Source organism: Hylaeus anthracinus, unplaced genomic scaffold (genome assembly GCF_026225885.1).
Source record: "Hylaeus anthracinus isolate JK02 unplaced genomic scaffold, UHH_iyHylAnth1.0_haploid 11985, whole genome shotgun sequence".
Lineage (NCBI taxonomy): Eukaryota > Metazoa > Arthropoda > Insecta > Hymenoptera > Colletidae > Hylaeus > Hylaeus anthracinus.
This window is the reverse complement of record NW_026534333.1, coordinates 4788134-4810613: the sequence shown is the minus strand read 5'-3', so window position 1 is coordinate 4810613 and position 22480 is coordinate 4788134. Positions and strand designations below refer to the sequence as shown.

The following is a 22480-nucleotide window of genomic DNA, read 5'->3' as shown; positions in this document are numbered from 1 at the left end:
CTTGATTTCTCTCAGGCTAATAAAAGTTACCTGAAATTGCTTTCGACGTTGATCGCGACGCGATTACGTATTCATGATCCCCGGATAAAATAATACGGATTTCTTGCCGGGTAAGCTTCGCGAGACGGTGTATGCCATAAAGTGGTGGGCCGTGCTCGTAAATTAATCACGATCGCTGTAACGTATTAATAATGAATTTTTATAACGTCGACGAGTTGTTGCGCGACGGGTGGGATTATCTTTAAACGCTCTCGAGATGACCTCAGGCGTTTATGCCTCGATTGCGATTATATTTACGATTAGAATAAGATAGTATTTGTTCGGTGAAATTTATGGAACCACCATACGAGGTTTATTTAGGTGAAATTATTTTGTTCTTGTCGTGGTCAAGACGAGTTAAATCGCACGAGCTTATTGTTAACGAGTTAACTCGTCTTGAGTTCTTTCGTATTTAAAAAGCTCGTGTGATTTAGCTCGTCTTGAGCGCGACAAGAACAAAATAATTTGACGAGTATACTCGCGCAGAACACCGAAAAGGATAATCTTCTAGTATCCGTCACAACTTGTTAACCTATTCGCCTATAACAACGCGAGAGACACGTAGTAAGGAGTCGAACATGAAGAATACGAGTCACACACGTCGTATAAACACGCATAAAGAATTTTGTAACTTCTTATCTTTACTCCCAGAGCAAATCGTAGAGCAAGGGTTTAAAAGACCAAATTCTAAAGCCCTTCATCGAAGCACATTTTATTTTTAGGAGTCGATTAAAACGCAAACTTTAATCAAACAGATCCCGATGTGCACCAGTTTAGAACAAAGAGGGCCAATTGACGAGGTACAATCGAAGATCGAGAATAGAGTCGTGTTAACGCCACAGGCAGCGGCGCTCCAACGAGCACAAATTAAGAGTCCCCTCGATTCGAAACGTTATCGCTTACGAAATCTTTCTCCCGAGTAAATTAGGTTAGAGGTGTTCGCATGCTCGTGTAACCGAGTGTGCACAATATTTCAGGGCTTAATTGGTTACACGGTAGCGCAAGAGTAGCCTCCGACCGCCTGCTCGTTCCGTTTTCTTTCGCGGTGCACGAGGGTGCTTTAAGCTCTGTTCTTTTTTTTTTTTTCGCGGCCCGATGCGCGCGTCTGTGGTTAATCGCGCTGTTATAACGTATCGTGTACAAATCGTAGGATGTCCGTTTCGAGCGATTCACGAATTATTCGTTGTCCAGCGTTCGGGTGATACGCAGTATTTCTCGTGGTCGATAATCGAGCTGGCGAAAGCAAACGCGTGCTATAGCATTATAAACTTCCTGAAAAGGAAGTCGTAACTATCGCAACTGGCAATTTCATTAGGGTGCGTTTACTATGAAATTCTGGATCTCGATCTGTAGCTTCGGTTGCCACTTGGCGGGGGCACCTTGCCTGACAAACGACAAGAGTTGTCGCAAATCGACTCAAGTGGGTAGCGCTAACCCTTAACAGTCCGAATTTTCTGATTTCGATACATTTTTGTCGAACCGCGCTCGACATAGGAGCGTAAAGGGTTAAATATAACGAGTAAAAGCACCGATTCGAAGCTTTACATCGCTACAAACGACCACGTATGATAGGTGGAACGAATTTTCCTCTAAAAGTTAGCTTTTTGTCTCTGAACACGTACAACGTTCCACTAAAAAAAATTAATGTATTCTTTAACCAACTTCACAAATTATCCTCAGTCGTATTAAATAATTTCTGCAAAAGCCACTTCTTCGTGGCTTCATACTCTCGGGTAGATGTTCAACGATACCACTTGAAACGAAACACCCTGTACAGGCCGGTTTCGTTCACCTCTCATTGCCGTGGATGTCTCTCGAATTCCAGAGAGAGGCTTGGTCGTCCCGGTGACATTTCCACCCCACACGATCCCGAAAGATGCTTGGAGGGCTGATTTCTTTTTTCTAAGAATCCACCCTTTGTCCCACCGCCCCCTCGCGCGGCGGCTAATAAGCGACGCGGTTAGCCGTGCCTCCGGCGTTGAATCGGCTCGTTTCCTCCGATAGGCAGAAGACTGGGGGCGCCTCTCCTTTCTCCTCTCGTAACACTTTCCAGCCCTCGACCTCGTGGCCGAGGATCGATCCCCGTGACGTGGTGCGTGAGCACACCTTGGTGGAAAAAAAAAAAACGTAGCGGTGGGGCGCACCGGGGGTGGCCGAGCACGTTAATAACTAATAGCAATGCTCCTCAGCTCCGCGGTCTGGGTGAATACAGGCCGTGGCAAGCGTTACGGTCGACTACGTTAACCCTGGAGAGACAAAGGTTAACTCCGGGAAAGACGCGCGAAGCGCACCGATCATTCCTGAAGAGTTTTCTGAAGAGTGCTTTTCGAATCGGGTGGCTTGGGTAGTCGAACGTAATTATACTGCGGGGGTCTGTACGAAAATTATGGTCGATTCTGAATTTTACGTACGTCGTTGTACTACGAGTGCTGTACTACGAGTGAGATGTCGTTTGATGGATCACTTTCATTTCAATTTTCTTTTTTTTTATTTTGTATTTTAAAATGCTATATATACTATTTATTTATAAAATACGGGACGTCATCAACAGGGGATGATTCTTTGCTTGAAATCGAAAATGAAGAATGATATTTTTTCATAGGAAGCTTCGTTTCCGTAAAAATAAATCGAAAGTTTCGGCTAATCATGTCTGACCACGACTGGCCAGTTCTATTAATTCTGGTATTGTCTAATGTACCATACCTCTTCTATGCAAACAACAATTCTTCGAATAATTACAAGTAATTGAAATAGACACTAACAACAGAAGCAACGTAAATTAGCGACATAAGTAGAAATGGCGAGTAATGGTCAGACACGCCGATCAAGTCGTGCACGTGCTCCAAGGAGATTCGAGAGCAATTTTCTCGAAACTGAAAGCTGAAATTAAAAAAAACTCTGTTGCTCATTTTCGATTTATTTTTTCCTCGCAAAGTCAACTATATACACTCACTGATTACAATCAACTCCCAAGCTAAACTCTTGAACCTAGAAAGTTGAAATTTTGCACAGATGTTTTCTTTATGATGTATCCAAGGAATAAGAAAAGATATTTCGAAATGCAACCCCTAAGGGGATAAAAAAGATGCAGCTAGTTTTACGGTGAACCTCGTACGATAAATCGATGAGTTCGGCCAAAGAAGTCCCCGATCTGTCACCACGGGAGTCAATCACACCCCCGTGAATTTAATTCAGCGACTCGCGAATCAGCTGCTCCGCGTCCGTTTCATTCGTCTCCTGTCATCCTCGACAAAATTCATCCCAATCACCGGCTGCGCAATCAATCGGCGTCTCGAGTTGGAAGCGGAAGGCAGAGACGCGCGTAGACGGTTCGCGCTGTTCCCACCCAGAGGGTTAATCTCCGCTGTAAGGGTGGCCCTCGACGCGAAACCACTCCCAACTCTCGCGATTTCGCTTGATTTACAACTGGAGCGGCCGAGAATGACGTGCCGTGAAATTGCTTACGCGGCGCTCTCGATAACGCAGCCACGTGCGTGGCCGACGTTCGATTTCTTCCCCATTTCGAGACAAACTTTCGGAGACAAGGGACGCGGTCCCGTGATGCTCACAGGGTGAACGCCTGGCGCTAGATACGAAGTTTAGATTGCTTAGTTGCTCGAGAGCTGCGAAGACTCCGTTGCTGCGAAGACTCCTTTCGTCGGTGGCGAAAGATGGGACGCTGTTCAGATTGTGAATCGGAATTGTCGAGTCTCGGGAAGTATTTGGGTCTCTGTGTACGTGAAATAGTTTTCCTATAGTTGCTGGTCAAACACGAAGACCTTGAAACGAACGACGAAAATAAGACGAGTTGTCTTGAAACGATTTCTGGAAAAATATCGAGTTAAATGGAAAACATTTCATTATTATTAATATCATGCTATCTCGTTACGCGTAAACAGATACAAGTTTTCGTATAACTTTTGCGATAATATTCTTTTCTTTTTTATAGTTTCTAAGCTTATCCTTTCATTAAAGCCAAGAAACAGAATCTCGTTTAAATGCTCGGCGTTTAAAATTGAGGATAAAAATATACGACAAAGGGTTATTTACTTGCTTGCAAAACTATACGAGCCAAGCAAGCGACGTTGAGCACACACCAGCATAAACTTTCAAGTAACTGTCTCGGATGCTAGCAACATTACTTCAGCAACGTTACTTCTTCTCGCGCGGGCACGAAATTCACACACGAGCGCCATGAAAACAACCCTTATCGCGCGCAGTTAACCCCGGATGAGAAAGAACCGCGGTATTCCACGTAACCTCCAACCTAACACCAAACAACTTTATTGTGGTTATATCGTTGCACTGAAACGAACAACTTCTACCGTAAGTAATTCAAATTGCAACTCGACGAAACGTTATCCTATAATAATTCTATATTTTTTTTTTTTTTTACATTAACTAATAATTATTTACTCCATTGAACGTTATAACGATTATTCCGTATGCGAACGAGTAATCATTATTCCGAATAAAAATGCTCGTACAAATGGTTAAAAAATTATCGTTTACACGATAAAGCTTCCTCGCTATAATTTTCCATCGCGACGAATAACTAGAATGAGATTACGAGTGAAATACCAAATTGAAAACACCAACTTCGTATGCATGCACGGGAATAATAATTTGTTTTGAATAATAACGCTGGCAGCGACTATCCGCGTTTTTAACGAGTCTGGCAAGGATTCAAAAAAACAGGGGAAAAATTTCAACCGTCCCTTTCAGTAGGGGGTGCGTTCACCTACACGGCCACGTTCGATGCACCCATAGAAACGCGCTCGGTCGTTCGTTACTCGGTTTTCTGGCAGCAATATGGTGAGTTGTTTGTACGTCGATGTCGCACACGTGCCACGTGAATAACAACTGATACGCCGAGTTTAGCAGAGCAGTCACGGAGAAACCCATTGTTTTTTTTCTCGCGGGTTTTTCGCGCTGCGTGCATTACGGACACGGTTGTGTTCTTTTCTCAACAGAATCCTCCGCTAGTATCCATCGCGTATTTCCAGCAATTTTTTTCCTTTCATCTTTCATCGTTGGATTGGCACGACACGTGGAATTCATTCGAAAATGCATTGCATCGATGCGTTGCTGTTATTGCTTACACGCTGCGTTCAGTATTATCACTGTCTTGTGTTGACGGTGTTTATTTCTTTTTCTTTTGTGTGAGTGAAAGACTTCACAGAAATATATAAAATTAGTGTTTCATAAATGTACAAGTTCGGTAGGACAAATAATGTGAGACGGTGGAATAAGTGAAGAAAATTTAATAAATTTATCAATTTGTTCACGAAAAGCAATAAACCACCCGACCGTTTAATCTGCACATTCGCCCAGCTATCTACCAACCTAAATCTTGGATTATCCAAGAATGTTGGTACAAACTCACTGTTGGCGCTAAATGTGTCAATCTCGGACTCCTGTAGTTCGCGAACGTCGAAAGGTCAACGAAAGGCGGTCGGAGAATAAAAAGCACACCGAGTGTTTCTGTGTCGCATGAGATCGAGCTCTGAAATATAAATATAAAATGTGCCGTATCTAGCGATGCGTCGACGTTATGAAAATCTTTCGTCCTGGAACTCTGTTCGGTTTAAATCTTCCACTCCGAATCTTCGTTAATTTGAAAACTTCCGTTATTAAAATTCTAATTCGAGCGAGTCACCCAGAATTTATAACTGTTTCGACCCGAGTTTATAAATATCAAAGTAGCGTGTCAGGAATCGAGACGAAGTTGTCTCCCGGATTGTTCTGGTTCAAAGCGCCACCCTGTACAGACACAATCGCGAAATCTGCTGAAAAGGCACAGGGCCAAACAAAATGCACGAAAATGTTGAAATCTACTCGGCAATTTAGAACAAAGCGAGCCGCGGTAGGATGAGGAGCAATGTGATCGAAAAGAGGGTAAAATCAACCCTATCTGCCGTCAACGCTCAGTGCAACAGGCAGTGAACCCGTCCCCCTCGGTATCGTGGCTTGCGAATTATTTACCTGAAAACAATCGCGTGCAAAAAAAAAATTCCCAAGGCCATTTTCAGAACGCCATTTACCATAATTCACGATAATGCCGCGCAATTTCCTACCCCTGCATATCGCTTCTCGATCTTACCTCTAGTGGCACCGAGTGATCGTTATCGACCTCGCAGGGTTGGGCTAGGTCGGTGTTTCTTCCACACAATATTTCCAGATTGACTAAGCGAAGTCCCGGCGTTCTTTAAAATATATTTCTCGCTTGCTAGGTTGAATTTTTTCCTCGATCAAATATCTTACGATTGGTCGATCGGTATCACAGCGTTCCTTGAGATTTATATCCAGCTCGATCGGTCAGCACCTTCGAATATTCCACGATTGCTCGATCGGTGTTTCGGGGTTCCCTGAGATTCGTGTCTTCAATAAAATATTCCCTAAAATTTATGCCCGGCACAGGTGACCGTTCCAGGCTCGTTCTGTGATATCGCAGCGACACGATGGCACGTAAACGACTACGTGGACAGATCGGAACTCTTCCATTGATCCGCGTACATGCTAACCCCTGAATACACGTGAAGCCGTCACGCTAACCGGCACGGGAAATTGGATTCGATCCTTCTGTTCCGTTTAAAGCTCAATGCTGGCGTACGATTCTAGATCCGACAGGACTCTTTTTTCCCCTCCCGAAGGTTTTCTCGTTGCTACGAATGTCCGCGAAGCTTTTCAGAAAAGAGGAAAGTTTACAGGCTTCTGTCTGTTTTTTCCCTCTAGTTTCATCACCAACGTGAACCACGGTTTTGGTTAAATTCATTTTGTTCGATGGAAACGAACATCGTGGACGCAGACGGCACGAATATTTACGAGGCTGATTGTATATTCAAATGCAGACAAGATTCGTCAAACTGTCCCCGTCCTGGTAATGACCACGCAATTACCGTACCATTCTTCATCCACGTCAAAGGAATGAACGATCACGGTTACTTGTGACGCACCGTGCACGTGTTCCGTATTATTCACGCGCGTACCACCCTCCGTAAGGGGGTCGAAATGGTCGGAACGCGTTGCTCGTGCCCTCGCTGACGGCACGTGGCTTATGCAGTTTCCCGCATATGCAACATTGCGACGAACGTCGCCACGCAATGCAGTGGTAACTCCGTAGTCACGGCAGCGTGACTTCTTAATGCGACCGTGCACGAATCGCGCGAAAAAAAAAAGGGTGAGAAAGAAAGCGCGAGAAAGGGGTAAAAACAGGAACAAGAAGCGGTGTAAATTGTACAAGGCTGCAGAAAGGTACCTTCGAAGGACAGTCAGTCGGTCCTGTGTCTATTTTCTTTTTTTTCTTTTATATTAATTTGTTTAAGGTCGCATCAACATCACAGGTTATTAGCGACCACCCTTCGGTTATACAACTTTGACACTAGGTTACATTTGAGTTATTTACATTCGGTGCGCATTCATATGTTATTACTTAAATTTAAATAGTGCATGAAACTAATTATATCGGCTGCCACGTGTTCATCATTGAGTGCTGCTTGGAGATTTCCTGGTACGTTGAATTTGCTTCGACTTGGTTGCAAGGAAGGACACTCAAACGAGTGCTTAACTATGATAGTGATATCACAGTAGTCTGTGTCTATTATTGCATTAGACGCAGAGAAGTTACGGACTGAGCAGCGGGTTGCATTCAATTTAATTAGTACAAATTCCAATTTGAGACTTTATATTACAGTAAAATCGAAACCCCGTACAGTTTGCTAGACTATAGGTATACAATAAAAAAATAAACGTGTAATTATTCTGCGTTGCGTTTATCATCGTGATAGATGCCTTTTAACGAGGAAACATGGGCTTCGTAGCTTACATTAGAATTGCTTAAGATTAGCTAACGGTTCAAGGAGCGGGTGCACGTGAAGTAGTATGCTCGAATGCGGTAAATCTTTTCAGTAATCGATTCAATAATATATATACACGTTGCGCATGCTCTTAAAAAAAAAAAACTTCTCCCTCTTCCCCTACAAGAATCCACTTTTTTTCTTTTTATTAAACTTCGACTATATTGCAAAATGCTACGCTCTGAATTGGAACAAATGGAAACATCTCTCCATTTTGTGAGAGCAAAGAATTTGAATAAAAATGTGTGGACATTGAAAACGATAGGGTCCCGTACAGAATTATTTCTGAATAAATTGTGACCGACTGTACGGAGGATCGAGATCGTTCTACAGGCGCAGAGCGTAGGCGCAGACGATTCACGGGGTTAGTTTTTTCTAGGCGCTCGCTGGGTTGTTTGCGTTTTCTTGGCCAGTTGGCTGGAAACGTTGAGATAAGGTAATCGGTGCCACTCGAGCTTCCATTACTATTTTCTGCTACGTTATTTTCTTGCGACTCTAGCTCCTTGGAAAAATTGATATCGGGGTAGTTTGTCAATGTTGGATCCATGTCAAAACGATGGATCGTCGACGATTTAATACTTTAACCAGCGATGATGAATTTCACATCAATTATGCGACTTTGTATATTCACCTAAAATTTCCAAAATTTGTTCCTGCTTGTTTTCCAATTTAAATATTATGAAATTGAATTGCATTGTATAATGCAGGTCGTTTTTCTTTTTCGTTATTCGAGATTTCTCTGCCCTTAACCCTGAAATGATCTTTCCAACTCTTGAATATACGTTGCCTATCTCTTAAGCTGAAGGGTACGTACTCGGTGAAATATAAGTGATGTTATAAATACAATAGGTGGTGAAGATGAAGCACTCGGGTATCTAGAATCTGGAGTCAAGGTCCCAGGGACAATTTCTCTCTATTACTTGGTACCAAAGTAGGGGGCAACCCTTTCCAATTAAACCTTCTCGTAGCCACCCTCTCCACCCCGAGCTACCTGAAAATAGTATAGATACGAAGCGACGAATAGACGTGACACTCAGCGAATAAATGACATGGGAAAGAAAAAAGTAATGAAATATACAATAAAAAATGTAAAAAGGAATCCACCGAAACTATCAATTCTAGATCAATTATATATCTCCGTGGCACTTGTCAATTAAATTTACGTCTGTTTCTTACGAAATACTTCATTCTACAGATCCAAATTTTATTTTCATTCGACAATTACAGGATGAACAATCGGTAGCCTGTATCATACTAATCTCTGTGTACTGAACCCAAGCGTACTAATCTCTCAGAACCACTAAACCGTTATAGGGTTAATGTATTAGGCACGCAAAGGGTGTAGACATTTTAGCCCCTGTAACGAGTGCCAAAAGACACATTTGGTGGTTTGTACCACTAAAGTTAGTGCTTTACATGCCGCTTTAGTGTCCCTCGAGTACCTCGCTAGATCGCCTTCACCAAGCTTCCGTGACGTAATACCGAGAGTCGTGTTCAACATGATTCATGGTCGGGGATGCGGCCTTGAGCGGCCAATTGATTTTGTCCCAACTTGTCTGATCGACAGCCAGCACACAAGGCGAACCAACGGCTCAGCTACCATCAATTCCTCGGACATTTTTCGCTTAATTTCGTTTGGTATAAAGAACTGAGGCTCGGCTAACCATGTCTGACCACAACTGGCCAGTTCTACTAATTCTGGCATTGTCTAACGTGCCATACCTCTTCTATGCAAACGGCAATTTTTTAAACGATTGCAACTAATCCTTTCCTCGTACAGTAACTTTCATTTGCTTCTGTTATACATAAGGTATAATTTTCGATTGAACGCAACGGAAAAAGTAACGAACCAGCCTGGCAGTCGCTGAAACAGGTCGGCGAGCATCGCCACGGAACCGTAAATTCTCGTAAAAGCTAATTACGCGTTTTACAATTAGCAAAACGCTTATTTCGCGAACTGTGTTTACCGACTTAATGACGGCTTGATTCGTGTAACGAAGCAGTTGCTCGCAACTCCGTACCTCGTCTTTCGCCATATTTCACCGATGTTATCTGGCCGCGGTTTCCGTTTGGAAACGTTCGCAAGGAAACGTCTGCTTTTATTAATTAAGCACATCGTTAAATCGGAATAATTCGTCGTTATCGCGTCCCTGGTGCCCCGTTTCCGGTGCTAACAATTTCACCGAAAATTGAAATGCTCGGTTTGCGAACTGAACGCCCGTGTGTCACGCGGCCCATCGTTTATTTAAAGTTATGGCAATTGGGTCCGCGATACTTGTACGCAATTAACCAGGCTGTTAGTTGCATGTAACGCTAGTTCGTTGGAATGTTTTGTACATGGTTTCGAAGGTCGAAGGAAAATTTTGAACAAGGTTTTCAAGTTAGGAGAAAAATTTATTCGGAGAACATTGTTTAGAGAGGCTAAGGGAAAACGAAACGAAACGAACTTTTATTGGGTCGACTTCGGCTCGAGGCACGAACGCTATCTGCTCCATAATGTCAATATCGTCGAAAACGCGCGGCGTGCCGATAAATGGAGAATATACACAAATTTGCATCGACTGTTCGCTGTTTCACGTACCGTTGCACTCGAAGCCTCGGCGCATCTAGGCCGACTTCGCCTTTGGCAAATGCACGGACGTCGCGGCGCGTTTCCGGTACGCTTTTCTCAGACGTTAAATTTAAAAGGTGAGCTCTCGCAACACCACTCGAGGCGAGATAACGTTTGAGGAACGTTAACAGCTTCGTACGTCAACTCTTCCAGTCTCGCGTTAATTATTTCAACGTGGGAAAAAATAATCTACCGGAAACGCTTATCCAGAAAGACGCAGATATATATATGAGCGGGGCCGAAAGTTAATAAAAATCATATCAATGAAAATGATCCCTTCCTGATCAACGAGATAATTTCCATAATTATCTAACGCTTTTTATCAACCTAAAGTTGTTCGATTCTCTTTGCAAAAAAGTCCTTCGATTTTTCATTGAAAAACATTTTCAACTCGAAACCATTTTGATTACTTTTCGCTCCCTCTAATATTTGGCTTTAGCGTGCCACTTCCGCGGTGTAAATGAATGCAAAAGCGAAACCATGTAAAAAAGTATGTACAGGTATTTTCTTAATCCATAAATGGAATACTTATCAGTCGAAAATTAACGAGAAAAATCTCGTGTACGAAATGGCCGAAGCGTAGCTCGGTCGCGTTTCGGCCTCGAGAGCGTTTCCATGATCGAAATATAGTTTTTGTCAAGCGAGCATAAATTTCCCGGAGCACGGCCACCTATTTTCGTTCGAAGCGCGGGCAACTTCGTAAATGGCGCGTTATGGGAGGCCATTCCCTTCGACGTTCCATGCGCGCCAGGCCACCAATGGAATTTCAAATTTTATGCGCCAAAGGAGGTCAGAGGACACGAAGAAACCGCAAGATTCCGACGAAACCGGAAGGTCGAAGACGTGGAACATTTTCGGAAGGCTTCGTAAAGTTCAAATATTCGTACGAAGGTTACTCGATTCGACGTGTATATCCTTTTTTCTTTTATTATGTGTTTTATAACCGTGGACGTTGGTGTACTATACTTTTTTTTTTATAGACTTTACTGTCTTGTTTACCTCGCGGTATCATGTTATTGCGATTCCATGAGGCAGTGGAGGAGAAAAATATGTATATGTTCTGATATTGTGGTTATATTATATAACATGATCATATTGTATATTATATTATATAACTGTACAATTATTGAGGTTACATCATAATTACATCTAATAATATAATTTATATTTATTTATATTTAGAATCACAGAAATTTATGACGTTTTAACTCTACTTTTGACTTTCCTGGTTTATTACTATAACGAGTAAAGTGTAATTTAAGACAGACGAGTTCGATTTCTCGTTTATTATAAATGAAATGTATACCGTTCGATGAGCACTATGTATACCGTTTTAAAGCACCGTTTTGTTGGTCTTTCCCTCGCAGCTGTGAACCCGCCTTTACGGTACACGTGCACCCGTTGCGCGAATCGAGCAGAGGAAGGCGAAGGGTCCACTTTGACGGGAAGGCTGCAGGTGAACCGTGTAAACGGAGGCCCAGGTCACACCGGTTACACCATTGGCTCCAGCCGGCTGGCCCTGTTCGTTCCGGGTGGCTTGATATGTTAATTGGCGTTAGAACAGCTAATAATCCGCACGTCTTCGTAATATTACAGAAGTTCAACCCTCGGAAGCCTGGTTTTCTGAATTTAAATTTTTAAAAAAATATCAATGTACTATATATGACGTTTATTCTTTTAAACGTTTGTTCGAAAGAACATTACGCAATGGTAGCACACATATAAATATTAAAAACGAGTCGATTGCAGGTGTGCAATTCGATTTAAAATTCCGGTATCAAATATGAAACTTGGGGCATTCACAGGTTAACAGGGAACTTGTTGAATATATTGATTTCATTACTCGGTTGAATGATAATATTCTTATACGATAAAAATACCTTTTTCAACCAAATTAAATTCAATTACAAATTTTTCTATAACATTTCCCTGTTCCGTTATTAGATTTAATACGACATTCGACGTGAAAGTAAATCGCCAAGCACATTCCAATTCCTCCGAACCCGGTACACACTCCTCGAGATCCGCGAAAAATCATCGTCATCCAGCAACGAATCATCCCTGGAGCGTGTCTCCAGGCCGCTCGTACGTCCATCAAACCCGATCAGCCCGGTAAGAGCAATCGTTGTGCGCGTAGTTGGGTCTCGTTCAATATTTACAAACACCAGCTGCACACGATTGGCCCAGCTCGCGAGATACCCGAGCCACGTACGCCTCGGCGTGTGCTCCTGTCGGTGCACCTGAGAGTGCACCGAGGTCAGCCATGCTCCGTTCCGCGGTGCTCGTGAAATATTGTTACTGCATCCGCCGCAACGTTGTTCGTACGGCCGCCCGTTCCTATTCCCGATACCCAGGAAAACTCCTGTATATCGCGCTAGGTGCATGCCTGGCCATCGACCGGATGCTTTTCAGGTTTTACGACCCTCTTTACGCGCTTTACTGCGTGCCCTTTCGCCCTCTCCTCTCCTCGCGCTCGATTCCCACTCGGTGTTCTTTATTCTTTTTCTCTCACCTCTGTTCCTCTCCACGGCTATTCTCGCCTCTTTCTTTTCGCGCGCGGTTGGCAAGCCTGACGGCCGCCGAGGAACGACTTCACTGGCGGTTCCCTTTATCGAGGTGGTTTGCGATTTTTTTTATCGCGGTTCCCGCAATTTCAACCAGGGGTTCTCAACGGTGGCTTGAAAAATCCTCGAATTTCAGTCGAACGAGTTTGTTTAGGCTTGTTTATTATCTATATATAGGGTGTCCTAGCCTAAGTGATACAAAGCTCTAACTCCAAAACTATCGGCCGAATGCAGAATCTCAAATATGGAAATTGCATAGCAAAATGGGGCTCATAGTAAAAAGGGGTTGCAACGTTGGTGTTTCACGCGGGTGAAACCGCGGGATGCAGCTAGGTGTTGTGTATTTGGAAAATAGGAAATGGGAGGCATAGAACTACATAGTATAACAGAACTAGTTTAAATACAAATAATTTAAGACACTTGAAACTATAAAACTAACAAAATAGTTGTTGAACTTTAGCTTCGATGTAATCCAACAAACTGGTAATTTTTTAAATATTTTGTTCGATGCTTCTGTCGTCAGAAGGAAATTCTTGTATTTATATGTGACAATTAACATTGAACAATGTAATTGCGTGTCGTACTGGGGAATCTTATTTTCGCGACTCCAATTCATACGGAGGTCAAATTCTGCGCGACGTTTCCTACATTCTGCTTCATGAATGTAAATGTAATTTTGGAGAAAGTAGGGAATTGCTGTTTCGAGATTGAAATTGCCGCGGAGGATTGGCGCGTAACGCTCAACGTTTGTTATCTTACTTTTCTTGCGAAAGGGTGGAGTTTCGGAGAGTGCCTGCTGGAATACCAAAGTTTTTTCGACGTTAGAATATTCGCGTTCAATTTCGTACTGCAATTTCTTGCTGAAATTAAATTAGCGTAATTTTATCACTCGTGAATTGTAATTTAAATATCTTCGTTAATTTACGCTTGCTAAACAACTTCAGACGCATTTCGAAGAGAATTCAATTACTAGGGACGAAGATATTTGATGCTTGCGAAACCGAACGTGGATAAATATAAAATATTTCTATCCACGTTTATCGCGTGATATATACGTCACGATATTTACATATACACCTCGTTAGTTTTCACATAATAAATTTCAACGTGCCAATGAAGTACGTATGAAAGTCCACGAACAAGGGACACAGCGTCGAACGCGTTAATTATAAATGTTTCAGCTGGCCCGTGGCGTGAAATAAAATTGCACCGAGCTCATTCATTAAAGAGGCTCGTTAATAAACAGCCTCGAGCATAATCGATGATTCTCTACGAAGATGACCGTGGTTCTCTGATCGCGCTCCGTGGCTGTGAACCGAGGGATTATATTTAGAACGCCGGGTACCGCCGTTCGATAGAGTCACCATGCCGACAGAGTGATCGTTAATTGACTTGAAAAATTTACCGCGACTCGTTCGATCTCCGCCACCGCTATTGGCCGATCGAAACATTTCGTTTCCAACGGCCAGCCGCGTTTCGTAATAACCCACTCGATTCCTGCCGTGCCGCATAATCCTCTAAGATCATTTGCGCGGTTCTAATGCGCGCCTCGAAAGTTTTCACTTTCTTCGATGACTCGTCGTTCGTCACGCTCCCATTTCCAACCAAGTACGGCACACGCCTGGATGATGCCGCAATTACCGTCATCTGTGAATTGCGGAGTTCGTTGGTTCGGATAAAAATTCATGAAACTTAGCTATATTAATATACATGATATAATCATCCGAATATTTTTACACTAACGTGAATTTCAGATGAGAAAATCTTTGCGCTGCGAGAATTTATTTATATTCAAATTTTAATCGTTCTCTCAAACAGGGCTATAGAGTTCTTTTTTTTTTTTTTTTAAGGATATATCTTGCATATTCCGACCAAGGACCATTTTCCGTCAGAGATTTCATCTTGAATAAGTCGAGAAAAACTGTCCCTGGTTGGTGATTTTATCTGGAATAAGTCAGAAAAATCGATCGGCAGCGAGACATTCGAAGTAGATCAAGACACCAAAAACCGTATGCGGTCAAACGGTTTAAGTTGAATGTTACCGTGCCTGGTCGTACATTTGAAGCAGAATAAAACAGCTCACCCTAGTAAATATTACACCTTCCCAGTAATTTTATATAGAATTTCTCCCACCTACGGAACGTAAAACCGCTTGAAAAAGTAAAGCCGTTCCATTAGCAATCATAACAAATAGAATCGTAAAAGTCACAGAAATTAGATCGAGTAAAATAAATCCATACATCTCAGAAGCTCGTCTACGTTTAACCAGACGCTCTGGCTAATTGTTCTCGATACCTCTGAAAATCTCCTTTCTCGTTATCGATTCCTCGCTACCTCGGTCCGGCGTTTCCCGAAACGCCAGAAAATCAGCCAGCTCGAACGAAAACCGACAATTATCGAATACCGGTCCCACCGACCGCAACAGTGCCCGGCCGACCAACGCTACAACCCCGAATTCACGCAACGCGCACCTGTGCCACCCTCCACCCTCCGTCGCGATCCCTGCATTCCCAGGAAACCGAACAATTTCCCGAATAGACGTGGACGCACGGTTTCTACGTGACGAGACGTCGATCAAACCGGTTTCCTCATCCGCGAGTCAACTTGACCCAACCTTGACACTGAACGAGGGGTGGCTTGTTTGCCGACGGGGGGGTTGGCCGCGGGTGGAAGTTGCCCCTGGACGTTCCTAGAGGCTGTTGGGCGAGAAAGAGACAAGGTAGGATAATGAAGGGCGTTCGAGGGGGGTGGGCGAAGGAAGGACGGAACGAACAGGACGAAGGGTAAGAATGAAAACGTGGGAAAGGGTGGCGGGACGCGGAGGGTTGGACGCGAGTTGGAAGGAGAACGATGGCGGTTGGCGAACGAAGAAGGCAGGAGCCGGGAGGAGAGAAAGTGAAGAAGGTAGAGAAAGGGGGTTGAGAGGAGGGTTGCTTAAGGCAAAGTTACAGTAGGCGAGGGTGGTGGCGGCAGTTAGAAAGAGAGGGTGGGCGAGGAAAACGAAAGGAGGGACGCTGTGTGTCCCGTGGCGCGAGGGTGGGGCGATCAATACTGCAGAAACACCCCCCCTGAAACCGGCTTCATTCAGCAGCTCCCTTTCCCAAGCGATTCTCGTGCCGCCAACCACTCTAACGGCGCTACTATAGCCGACTATAGTGCCCCGCTAAGAGCGCAAGGGGCGACCGCCGCGATTGTTTCGAGATTATCGTGCTTTTCGATTTAATCGCGTTAATAGGATGAAAGGATTCAGCCTGGGAAACGCTGCGATTTGCTTTTCCGTTGTTTACTTTCTGCCGGCGACAGTTTCGGGTGTCCGAGGGATGTTTGGTTGGCGTAAATTGGCTTTTGCGTTTCAAACTAAACTGAATACATTTTGGGAATGATTTGTTTCGCCTTTGGGGTCTGACAGGCACTCGAAACAGCATAATTGCTTTTTTGAACCAAGGGAAATATGTAATACGAGTCTCGCTTTATCCATCAAAATTCTCTTATTAATTAATTTATTATCAATAACTAGAAACTGTGAATATTTATACCACATAAAATAAATAGCATTCGGGTAGAACGGCGAGGCACAGCTAGTTAAGAATAAAACCAAAAGATTTTTATTTTGTATAAGGAAAAGAAACGATACATTTCATCATTGTTCGAATCATACCACCATGAAAAACATAAAAATACGTACTTTTCCACGTGTTTATAATAACATGATCCCTAACTATGTATGAAATAAGCTCGATAAAAATATTTCTATTCGTTTTAATCCATACTGTCGCTCTTCCGCAACTCACCAAGCCAACCTCCTTCGACCACGGAAAATCCACTGTCGCCTCCCAAGGGCGGTTTCTTTCGAGCAATGAGGGAGATGTAGAGACCAGATGTTTAACGTAGAGACCACGAATCGATCGTTATTTTCCGCATGAATTAAATACACCGTTCGTCGATTCGGGCGGCGACCGGCGATCGATTCGCATCGAAGCACCGCCGTCAGGTTTGCATACCCGTGCATTTACCACGAACCGGACGACTCCGAAATTTCTTCCGGCGGTAACAGGAGGCTTCCTAACGCTATTATAACCTCGCCATGCCGGTAATGCCGGGTTTGTTCCAGAAAATCGTGTCGCGGTCGCGTGGGCGTCGATGCGTTTCACTCGGGGATTAATATTTCGCGCGACATATCGCGTCGCGCGCCACAATTTTTCCCTGATGCTCGTTATTTACGCACGGATGCACGGCGGACCGAAATTTATTCAAACGACGACAAAAATCGGTCGTTTACAGCGAGAACCGGGTAAACGTTTGATAAACGATATCTTCGAGCGCGATAGAAGCTCGATTTCCGTTCGCTTTGTTTGGTATCGACTGGAACATTTATTTGATGATGAAGAATTTTCAGAATCTTTTCTTCTGTTTTTTTTTTTTTTTTTTGTAGTAAACAAAAATAGATTGAGATAGATTTTTGCAACTTCTTACGTTTCTTCTGTTGTAATGGGACCTGAAACTCTAATTCTCGTTCTTTAGAAATGATGTATGAATAGGGAAATAAGACGAGGGATTTCGCGGAAAACGATGTATCTACGAATCGAGGAAAAGAAGAATGGTAGCGATCACCTGTACAAAAATATTTAGAATATCATTAACGAAATATTTTTCTATGTATAATTCTCAGTGAAACTAAAATTTTTTCCTGATAAACTTTATTCTAATAAGACAAATTTTATACACGTTAAAAAGTACCGTATACTTAACGTCTCTGCTATAGATGGATTCTGATCCACCGTGGGAGATCCTGAAGTTCGTTCCATGGTTTTGTATTCGCTAATAACTTAATGAGAGGAATTGTTCCCGACGGTGAAATTAATATGGACGCGTGGCGACATTTATTTCGCGACTTATCCGTGGACGAGTAAACGACTTCCGTCGTCATTAGGTCCATCTCCGATCGAAACAAGGTCAACTCTGGAATATAAAAGCGGCTCCGTGGATGAGGGGCTCCATTTGCAATTCAACTGCGTTCAGTTCGTTTCGAGTTTAGGCTTATCCGCGGCGCTGTTCGTTTCGTCGTTAATTAATAATGTCTGTATTCAAGCGAGATAATAATTCTTGCATTTCTGTTCGCGAATGTAACAAAAACTAATTTCATGCATGGCGATCCATGGCAGCGGTTTGAAATCTTTTGTGGGGGGAATGTGAAAAGCTCCCTTTTGAAAAGGAGAGAACTTATGCGGGTGAGTTTCAGAGGCGGAACATTTTTACGATGGGTAATTGAATTGGCTCGAAGTTAAGTTAATCGTGTTGCTTTAATTTGTTAAATTTTCAGCTCGTTAGATACGAAAGGTTATTCTAAGAAAGCCCTTGGTCGAATGAAATCTTTGCAAAACTCTTGTCCCAGTAAGTCGGTTATATTTATCGCGTCATGTATCGCAAATGTTAATAATAGGCATCGAAAAATTACAAAAGTCAAATAGTATAAAAGATATTTTTTTTATCCGAACAGCACTAATATTTTCTGTAATACTGTGATTTTAAAGATAATATACCAAACAGGACAACGAAAACATAAAAATACTGTTACTTGTATGAACAAAAGAATTGAAGTATTTGATGACTTCCTGTGCTTCATAGAACAATGTTCCTTGTAACATCAAATAGTCCGTAGAAATAATATACTCGAATAAAACGCACGTCTCCGAGGTATTTTCTTCTAACGCGTTTCGTATTCTCCATATTTCCATTCTCGAGTCACGGTATTATCCGTGTTTCCGTTGGCGTCGTGTCTTTTCAGCGGTGGAAAATTCATTTTTTGCAAATATCAGCGTGCACCTTGAGCCCTCGAAACGTACAAAATGGAGCAGAACTGTTTCTCTAGAATTCTGAATTCCTTCCGTGCGCCGGCGACGAGAACACGCCATTGTACAGCGCGTATTCATAATTCACTGAACCAGTTCCGTGGAGCACGTACACGATTCTGCCCGCTGTACATACGAGTTGTTAACATCGTGAACTTATTTGGTTTGACCTCTTAAGCAGTAAAGACGGACTTACCTCGTACCTTTTCTCCTGCTTATCTTCATTGGCAGGGACAAGCTAATTCCGTCTCAACCTTATTCGTTTCGTAATGGACACCAGTCACAATAGACAACAGGAGCACTTTATTAACGCGTTTGCTGTCACTGTCGCTCCTGCTACGAGTTCATTTCTGGCCTGGAATGTACGATACCTTGGCTCTCTTCGTCTCACAAAATAAATAAAAGCTCTAAATGTTTCTTTGCGCTGGATAATATGCAATCTCCGACTCTTCTTATTTTTTATTTATTTTAACAGTCATTTGCTAATTTTCTACAGTGTAAATGGATCGATTAGAAAAATATCGAACACTTTCGTGTGTCTATTACTAGATATTCGAGTTGGGAATTATTTGTTTTGTTGAGCGTAATCTTGAAGCTGTGACTTTTCTCTTCGGTATAACACATATTTGTTGTAACTACTGAATCGTGGATAGCGTATACAGAGGGATTAAGAATGAATCGAGCATTGTTGTAAATTTAGTATCGTTTCCATTTCTAGGTTACGAATCGATTATTGGAGTCGTTAATGTGGACCCGATCGTTCCGATAAACATTAATTTATAATGCTTCTACGTTGGGTGATATTGAATAACATATATATAAGAATAATTTGTATTACTTACAAATGCGTCCATGAAATAATATTCAAACATAAATTCGTCGAGTAGTATCGAATTACATGTCTCCATAAATCGTACCGACGAATTCATTTCTCGATGTATGTAATTCCTTTCGAAGCTAATAATTCATGATTAAATGCAAGAGTAGCATCTTATTACTCTATTAAACATAAAGTACCAAGTATGAGCTTCGAATTCTTATTTCATCCAACCAGCATTGATTTCATATTTCCTCAAGCACTATTCGAAGTTTCGATATTCCCCGTAACGAATTCTGTCATAAGATTTGAAATGCAAAGGAAATGCGATGGTATTTCATAACGTATGATACCACGTCGTCCACAGCGTGTTCAAATATTAAAGGTAAATTTCAGAAACACGTACGAAATATTATATTACCCAGAGACGTTGGTTCCACGTTCTCTAAGTTTATTTATTAATATCAGCCCGACACGTTTGTCCACGTGCAACGTATTCTCTGTACGTTGTTCGAGAATTTTTAAGTAATAAAGTAATTTTGCCACAGGTACAAAGCACGAGATGTCTCGTAATAAAAAATCTACAGATTACACGACGAGCGTAAGAATTATTTTATTCGAACATCTTTGTTATCAAGCGTTACGCGTCAGTGTGACGCTGTTCAGATATGCGCCCCATGCTATTTGTAAATGATTTCCAATAATGAAACACGCACCTGTGTTATCCGATTCGTGAAATGGTACCGAAATAAATACGAGTAAATAAGAATCTTGGAATAGTAAAATGCAGTGGAAAGGGGTATCAAAGAATCGCAAGGGGAAGGAAAGAGGAGTGCCTGATTAAGGGACCTGGTGCTGTGAGCAACGAATAAGTAAAATGTGGACAGCGTCGAGTAATTTTGCCTGACAAAGGCTGACTGACTATTACGCCTGACCCGGTATGACTCGCACGAAAGGTCTTTTTTGTCTGCAACAGTGTTCGTTCGTTCTGCATTATTTTGCGAAACGGAAAAGGAACATCGACATTTTCATAACGTCAAACACACGTAACCCTACAAAATTGCTACCCTCCTTCGGAACGCGATAACTTACCAATTTGATTCGCATAGAATAAATAAATTGATTATAATATAAGTGTAATTACTTACGTGACGCTTTCGTACAGTCGAATTAACGCCGGTCTCTTATTCGGAATAAATGTAGAAGGGGCGCGCGAACGTCGCCAAGAAAGATCAGTCGCAGGGGAGGAATTCAGCCCTCGGGGTCGAGTAAATCGGAGGCGGTGGGCGGGTCCGCGCGATGCTTGATGCCACGAACAAGGGAACTTTCAAATTTCTTCCGGCGATAATGGCCCGTTTCCTGTCGGGATTATGACATCGCTGTGCCGCGCGTCACGGAAAATCGCCCCATTGCCGGCCGTCACGTGAAGATTTTATCGCGGACAACCGACTGGCCCCGCGATAAGGAAACTTCCCTCGCGATGAATTTCATTATTTCGTCATTCGCGCGCCCGTACGTACCGATAAAGGTAATCGTCTCGCATCACGGTCCCTCGACAACGAGTCCAGGGATCGAACGTTGGTATCGATCGACTCCGGGGAAAGCAAGAAGCCTAATATTTATGCAAATCAAAAGTTTACGATCGAAAGTTACGAATAATAAATAAAAACTAAAGAGGCGCAGAATGAATTCCTACGTCCAATAAATTTCTACTTCTCGATGGGAGGATTAAGGCTACGGTTACTATGAATGCGAATTCGGACGAAAATGTGTTCGGACGAGGTCTGACGAATTCGTTCAAATAAACAAACGCCTGTTTTTCAACGATAGTGTTTACACTAGTAACCACACACATGTCAGAACATTCACGATGTCGTAAGTAGTAGTAGACCGCCTTGTTCTGACGAGGTTTTCGGACGTACTCGTCCGAACACATTTTTGTCCGAATTCGCATCCATAGCGACCGTAGCCTAAGTATCGCGACCTTGTCCGAGAACGTTTCAATTTAGTCGCGTATATGGGGACACGTCGACATTTAAATGTCACGAGAGGGTGAATATCAGATACTCCGTGATTTCCTGAGAGCCTCGGCTCCCGACTAATTGATGAGATTCTAGATCGACGGGGTCGCCGTCGCGCGAGATTCAGGTCGTATCCTCCGCAGGGGCGGTCTCGTTATCTTCCGTCGAGCCGCTTTGATTATCAGCGACTCATCCCCTGATTCGACACCCGCTAATTGTATTTTCATAATCTCGATGCTCGCCTCCTTTGACGGGGCTCCGACGAACCCGGACTCGCGTGGCTTCTCTTTCGATTTCGGTAAAGTTAAATTAGGACGAAATACGTTATCGGTATCTCGAGCAAAATTGCGAAACTCATTGGGAATTGTTTTTGTCGAGCTTACAGGCAGGGAGAAGTAATATCAGGTTTCAAAGAAATTTTAATTACTTTAAGGTGGTCCTTTTCCAACTGTACCAGTCGAAACAAAACTCAGATATAGAAAGTATCAATAACGATATATATTTTTTGTAATAAAATTCTTAAATTATTATTTCATTATGACTTTTAATCAAACAAAAAGTAGTAATTGATACAATTACAGTTGCAATTAGTTTTTAAGTATTATTTTATTCAACGTAGCATTTCAATTCTCGTCAGGTTAAGTTACGAGTGATAGAGATTGACGTTTCGAAGTCTTTTTCGATCTGTCTTGTACAAATTGTTTTACAGTCAAAAGTATCGTA

The 22480-nt window shown here is 42.6% G+C and overlaps 1 protein-coding gene across 1 annotated transcript in view; it reads left to right on the top strand.

The window, feature by feature from the left end:
* The window catches only part of LOC128887379 (whirlin-like), a 108227-nt gene that overhangs the window by 9747 nt on the left and 76000 nt on the right, over positions 1 to 22480 (top strand). The gene's annotated exons all lie outside the window — the stretch shown is intronic.